Source organism: Octopus sinensis, linkage group LG30 (assembly GCF_006345805.1).
Source record: "Octopus sinensis linkage group LG30, ASM634580v1, whole genome shotgun sequence".
Taxonomy (NCBI): domain Eukaryota; kingdom Metazoa; phylum Mollusca; class Cephalopoda; order Octopoda; family Octopodidae; genus Octopus; species Octopus sinensis.
The window spans coordinates 8,519,783-8,527,282 of record NC_043026.1 but is presented as its reverse complement, the minus strand read 5'-3'; the positions used below and the strand labels follow the sequence as shown (position 1 = coordinate 8,527,282).

The 7,500-nt window shown below is 35.4% G+C and overlaps 1 protein-coding gene across 1 annotated transcript in view; it reads left to right on the top strand.

Moving 5' to 3' along the window:
- Positions 1 to 3,717: 3,717 nt before the first annotated feature.
- LOC118768539 overlaps positions 3,718 to 7,500 on the top strand; it is a 30,637-nt gene continuing 26,854 nt past the window's right edge. Inside the window, exon 1 of the mRNA XM_036515226.1 lies at positions 3,718 to 3,913. The gene's annotated coding sequence lies outside the window, so the exon portion shown is untranslated. The remainder of the gene's footprint in view (positions 3,914 to 7,500) is intronic.

Here is a 7,500-nt window from a genome sequence, read left to right as displayed (position 1 = left end):
ATGTGGGTCATGTGATTTTCTCTTTAAAGTCACTGAACCATGGCCCTGCTGGGGGGGGGGGGTGTTGCTTAACTGGGTTTAATCAATCATATGAACCCCAGGGATTCATTTCTGAGTTTGGTACATATTTCAACAATATCTATTCGTAGAACAGCTAGGTGTGAAAAAATATTAGATATTTTAATCACCTCACCAATAACAACACTGGACACCTTTTTGATCTCCATGTGTCTAACACACGTGGACATGCCCACAAAGTCAGAAAACAACACAGCTCCCATGACTTTCGGAAACATTTTTTCACGCTCAGAGTTGCTGAAGCATGGAATAAACTGCCTGCGTCAGTTGTTGACTGCCATGACACTGCATCCTTTAAGGCCCTCATGCTTTCCGAAATCCGCCGAAACTACACCTGATTATATATACACTTTAGATGAGTTGTAGTGCACCTGAGCACTGTACACAATGTTTATTATTATTATTATATCAGTAGGTTTTAACGATAGGAACTATTTATAACCAGTGTGTGTGTGTGTACATGCACATACATGTATTCATTATTAACAACACACCACACACTCTTAAATTCACATTTGCATAAATTTTTTCATATCATCATCATCATCATCATCATTTAACGTCTGTTTTCCATGCTGGCATGGGTTGGACAGTTTGACTGAGAACTGGAGAGCCAGATGGCTGCACCAGGCTCCAGTCTGATCTGGCAGTGTTTCTACAGATGGATGCCCTTCCTAAAGCCAACCACTCCAAGAGTGTAGTGGGTGTTTTTTTACGTGCCACCAGCACAGGGGCCAGTCAGGCGGTACTGGCAACAATCACGTTTGGATGGTGCTTTTTACATGCCACTGGTATGGGAGCCAGTCAGGCAGGCCTGGCATCGACCATGTTCGGATGGTGCTTTTTACATGCCACTGGCATGGGAGCCAGTCAGAGGGCACTGGCCCCAGCTACTGTGTTGGTTTTACTTGGCTCAACAGGTCATTATGCAATAAAAGATTTCAATTATTTTCATAGGATATAACGAAGTTTATATTTCATTAAACTATGCAAAAATTATTTGAAGCAATTTAATTAATGTGATCATGATTTACATTTAATTAAATTCAAGTTGGCTTGCATGTTAATTAGACAAGCTAATACAGTGGCAGAAGTACAGAGATGTTTTGCTTATGTATTTAAATTAATGAAGTAAACACCATTTCTCTGAAACTTTAATATTTTCACAAAGCTAAATGTTTTCTTTATATTTCTTTACAGATTCACTATGGAAGCCCCAAGAGGAAACACTTCAAGAAGCCTTACTCCTCAGAAAAGAGCTTTAAGGGACTCGACACCAAAATGGGATAAAGAAGGAGTTGACAATAAAAGGTGTAAATATGAGAGAGATGATGGTTCAAGGAGAGAAATGTCTGAGAAACGAGCTTCATCTCAGCCAACAACAAAACAAAAAAGACATAAAGGAGACCCTAAAAACTGGGAAATAATTAGAAAAGGAGATATTTTGGACAAACGTGTATATTATACAAGGTTCAATGCATATGAAGACAAAATTGATTTGTTGATAAATTCTCGGGAAGAAATATGTACTTTTTTAAAAAGTATAGGAATGGATGAAAATACTTTTCTAAAAGATTTTACACAGAGAATAGAAATTTTGCAGAAAGACATTAAGGAATATGATTACAGCCAAGATTTTGTCATTTTTGCGAATCTTGAATGTTTTCTGGAACAATACATGAAGACAAATGTTTTGCAAGACAAACACAAAACCATTGAGGCACCAAAAATAATCAACAAATTTCGGCCACATTCTTCGGTTGTAAACAGAGAAGCAAAGATTGAGGAATCTGGTGAAGACTTAAGCAACCCAATATCCAATATTGTTGTCATACAAGGGGGTATTGTAACATATTCCCGCCACTGTATGACAATATGTTTTATAACAAGAGACGGTAACAGAAATGAAGTTCATTGCTCATCTTCTGTGACTGATTTTACCAGAATCAGTCAAGACACAGTCCTGGCCACCCTACCCTTCCGAAAAATGATTCTTATTATCAACCCTTTAAGTTTGGAAATCAAAAGAATTCAGCTAGGATTAATCTTGGTTTCTTATTTGGAACATTCTATGCTTATAGGTGTAGAACTGTTTGGTCGGACCATATACGTCATTGACTGGGAAGAGAATAGAATAAAATACGAATTCATAACCAAAGAAACACCAACAGATATTGCTGTAGGAGCACAAAATAAACTCTTAGTATCCTTTTCCAATATTAACAGGGTTACCTGTTACAATGTGGATGGCCAGCAGTTATTTGAGGTGGATACCAATTCCCTGGACATTCCAAGCCACATCTCAGTGTACCAAAACCATTTTTATGTCCTTCAGGGACATATTATTTATCGGATTTCAGGTACAGGTGCTGTGAGAACAAGAGAAATTGGCATGAAATGCCGCCATATTTCTGTTGGCAAAGAAAACATTTTTGTAACCGATTATTTTGATGTCCTTCATATCATTGGAACAAATGAAGACTTTTGGCCCAGGCAGTCATATAACCACCAGCTATGGACCCCAACATTGAACAACTATATTTATATTGAAGATTGCTACAACATTACTAATATTCTACCTATGTCTACATCTTCTATATTAATATTTTACAGGAATAATAAAGCTATATTATTCACTGAGACTGGAGAAATAATTAACCAAAATAATTCAACTTTCCTAGAGATTCCTTCTTGCTTTTGTAGAATGAATTCTAAAGGATTTCTGGTGTTTTACCGTGAAAACAAAGAATTTCAGTGTATCACATGCCCCGGGCTAATGAAAGGCCCTTTAATGAAAGTCCATACTGATTACTTTAAACTATGTCATATCGTATCAAATAAGTGTTTAGCTGTGACCACCACTGAAAACAAAAGCGAGGTCCATATCCTCTTGATCAAGGAAGATAAAGTTGACATTATAGAAAGAATTTCTCTGGGACATTATAATGTCAGCATTGCTGCAACTCCAATTAATTTTGTAGTCGTAGATGGAAGCGAAAATAAAATGGTATTTTATTCCACATCTGGCGAAGAACTTTTTCAAAAATACCTTCCATTATATGGCTACCCTCATCACATCTACTCTGATAATGTTTATTTCTATGTCCTCTTCAGGAGACACTCTATTCTCAGATGTTACGATCTATATGGAGAAATGAAATGGCAATGGGAACTGCCTTTCCCTGTTCACCCTCACATTGCTGTTTTCCAAGGAACTCTTTATGTCCCGGACACTCAACTCAACAGGGTTCTTCTTTACAAGTATCAAGACCCGTCGTCTGGCTGTCGTTTACCCATCAAAAATCCTTACATCAGAAATCTAAATCTACGACTCAAAGTAAAGGAGAAAGACCAAAAACTTCTCATTGGCAAAATATGTAATCTGTCCAATGGACAGTTAGTAGTGTCTGACATCAAGCATGATTGCTTGTTATACGTTTCTCAGGAAGGAGACATTGTGTCTAGATTATCTCTGCCGTCTACAGCCACAGATATATGTCGATGGGATTCTAATCATATAGGGGTCACATTACCCCTACAGAAACAATTAAGGGTCATCGGAAACCTATCAAAGACAGTGAGAAGTGTATCATTAAGGCAGCCTTATGTACGGGTGTGTAAGATGGGTGAATGTGAAATTGTTTGTTATTGTGATAAACCATCACATTTAGACATTTTAGCCATCAATTATTATAATCAAGTCGAAGTAATTAAGACAATTAATATCCCTGTTTTTGTGAAATCATTATCAATTGAAAATGAATCAAGAAAGTTATTAATTGTTACTAGGAAAAAAGCATTTCAGTATATCACTAGTACCAGTGGTGGTGGCCATGTCAGGAATAGTAGTATTATTAAGATGGTCCCCAGTGTTTTAATGCCCCAAGTGACACGTCCCCCTAATCTCTATGGTGGATCTGTTGACCAAATGTTTGTGTATCTTATTGATAATAGCCGTATGTTTGCTATAAATGATCATAATTTGGTGGTTAATGATCTCGTTACAAATAATCAACTTAATTATTATATCGACCTGGTGGATGTATTTTCCAGAAACATTTCTGTCAGTGAAATGTTGTCTTCCACTTTATATCTACAGGACCTGACAGTTTCTGACAAAGCTAGGCATGTTGTTGTCCCTCCAGGTTTTGGAGACAAATATCCAGTGTACATTATTTGTTTTGTTGTTATTGAAAACAACCTGATTGCAGGATATGACAATAATAATAAAAACATCAAGATATTAACATTTGACGGTCAGCTTCTGGACTCTATCAGACTGAATGTTGATAGTATCAATATGTGTCGGTGGCAGTCAAACACACTGGTCATTACAACTGGCGATGATAAATCCCAGCTGTTGACATTAAAAGTGGAATTCCCGTTGTCGTTGGTAACTTATCAGACAAGGGATAGGTATAAATATGTCACTTCTTTGTCAAACAATTGGCTGGTGTGTAATAAATGGGAAGACGAACGTACTTTGTATGTCTTTCATATTGATGAAGCCCATTCAGCCGTGGATATAAGAAGAGAAATATACATACCTGAGAAATTATTAACGAGATACAAACATGGTGATAACTATATTAATTACATCTGTGACATTACAGTTACTGATGAAGATGTCATCATTGTCAACAATGATACTTTCATAATTTTTCTCAACAGTGATGGTCAGTATTTACATTCAATTAGACACTACATGTGGTATAATAGTGATTACGATAACATAACAATTGATGACAATTATTTGTTTGTTCATGGTCGGTGGGAAAGGTATATTGGTTACACTGGGTATGATAACATTGTGTGTTTGACCCAGAATGGGGAATACCAGAGAATATTTTTGAATGACAGAATTTATAAAAATACAGTAGATTTCTCCTGTATAAACTGTAAAGGAGTAAGGTTTGTTGGAAGCTGCAGTAGTGAATTATATGTTGAAGGTTTATTCAAAGTTAGTCGGGAAAGATTCCCGGTTGCTCGTTTACAAACAGACAAATGTCCTGTTCAAGTAAAAGATTTTGATGTCTCTGAGGAAGGAAAGACAGTTGTGTGTGAAAAAGCCAATAATGGAAATGTTAAAATATTCGATGAAGACGGCCAGTTGCTATGTCACAGAAATGTTGCAAGTTTAGTTGGTGGTGTGTGTTTTACACAAGAATCACACATAATGGCCACGGTTCCTAAAAGGAAAGAAATATTTCATCTGAATGGAGAAGATTTGCAGACATCTCAAGTTTGGTCGAGTCTCATCCCTTATGGTGTAATATGGAGAAAAGTGGCGGGTATTTACTGGTGTGTACATAATGAATTGATTGAATGTCATTGCATAAAGATTGATGGGGACCAAGTGAACATTCTGGAATCTGTGTCGTCATTAAATCTTGATTCTGGTCTTCATTTCCCTTCCATTACATCTGAAACGAACAAGGAAATATTCAGTAATGAATTAATTAATAAATTGGAATACAGAGGAGGAGATGGAGATGGAGGAGGAAGAAGAAGAGGTAAATCAGGTGAAATAATTGGTAAAGGTAGATTAAAGGTGAGATGTGGTAATTACATAGCGGAGATTAATAATTCAGGAATTGATGAAATATCAGTGAGGAGACTTCCATATAGGACAGCAATGGTCCCTTTTTCCATTCCTGCATTTGAGGAACCTGTTAATTATGATTTTATGGACATTAGGGACCAGAACAGTAAACTAATTAAGTTAGATGAGAATGTGAGTGTGTTGATATTTCGAGAAAGTGTCACATTAATCAGAACAACAACAACAACAGTGGACATACTTCAACATGAACAACTACCACAACCACCACTGGACATATGTCAGTGGACAGATGAATGTTTTATTGTCACCTTTGGTGAAGAACTGATGTTCTTCAACAGGGATCTCTGTTGTTTAAAAACCATCAAAACTGAAAAATTCTACAACAGGATTTATAAATACAACGACAGTCAACTCGTGTGTGGTGGTCATTATATTAGAGACATAACTAAAGGTGTGAGAAACTACAACTACTACATAGATATTGTTGATGTTGATGGTGTGACATGTAAATACAATTGTAAAGTGGATTCTGGAGTTTTGGAGGTAGAAGACGAAGACGTAGAGTCAGTTGTGTGTGGTATAGTAGTGACATCTGGTGGTGAGATTGTTGTGGTGAAGGAGGAGAGGGAGGGATGGAGTAGTGGGGACTATGATGTCTGTTGGTATCGCGAACATTTGGTCAGGAGTATTAAACTCCCCATCGATCCAGATTATTATATTTACAAACCATATCTAACAACGTGTGCTGGATATGTTTATATAACAGATAAAGATAACAGTATTTACCAAATACCTGCTTACATTGAACACCAAACATTTGAAAATATTGAACAGCAGACGTCTGAAAATATTCAGAAATATTTGCTCCTCAGGGGTGACGATAATGAAGTTTTCACAGTTCTTGGTTTGGATGTTTCAGAAAATTCTTTGATGGTTTTTGGAATTATTCCTGGACGTCAATCTTTTGCTTTTTTTTATTATGACAAATAAATATTTTCAGAAATATTAAAATTTGATGTTGTTGTTGTTGTTATTGATTCCGTGTTCACCTGGAAATTGAACCTACATCACTGACGTTGCATTCTACACACTAATGATTATTCTATCAATTATTGTTGTGATATTCTTCAACACATACACTCTATCTCTTTCTGTATATACATTACATATATGGTATGTGTGTATTCATTATATCTATCTATCTATCTATCTATCTATCTATCTATATCTATATATATATATATATATATATATATATATATATATATATATATATACAAAATAAGAAAATGGAGAAATACACCTATATCAAAAATCAACTACCAGATAATACCCAATCACATAATTTATTAAACCTCTACATATGAACATCAAGGTCAAACATAATAGTACAGAAAAAAAACAATGCACATCAATGAGTAATATGATTCAATAAGTACAATATGTATAAATAAATATAAATAAATATAAATATAAACTACATCTTACAGCTGTTTCAGCCATGTAGATATGAGTATCTCATTATGCTCATATTAGCCAGGTGTGATAAGTTAATATGTGGTTATAAATGAGACACTTACAAATATATCCCAAGGCCTCTTCAGAGATTATAAAGTACAATATATAAATAGATGAGTGTATTTTTACCTTGTTAACAATTATCATGGAAAAAATAAATAAATAGTTACCAGGGTAGCAAAAATCTCACAAGTAAAGCGGTTGTAACTCCTTGTTTATAAAGGTAGAAACTTAGTGTTTACGTGGAATAATATTAAAAGCGTTCAGTTAATCGCTATACAAATCCATAATTTTTTCCTAAAATGTCTTTTTCGTTTTTTTCACTTTCCTGAAGAGAAGAT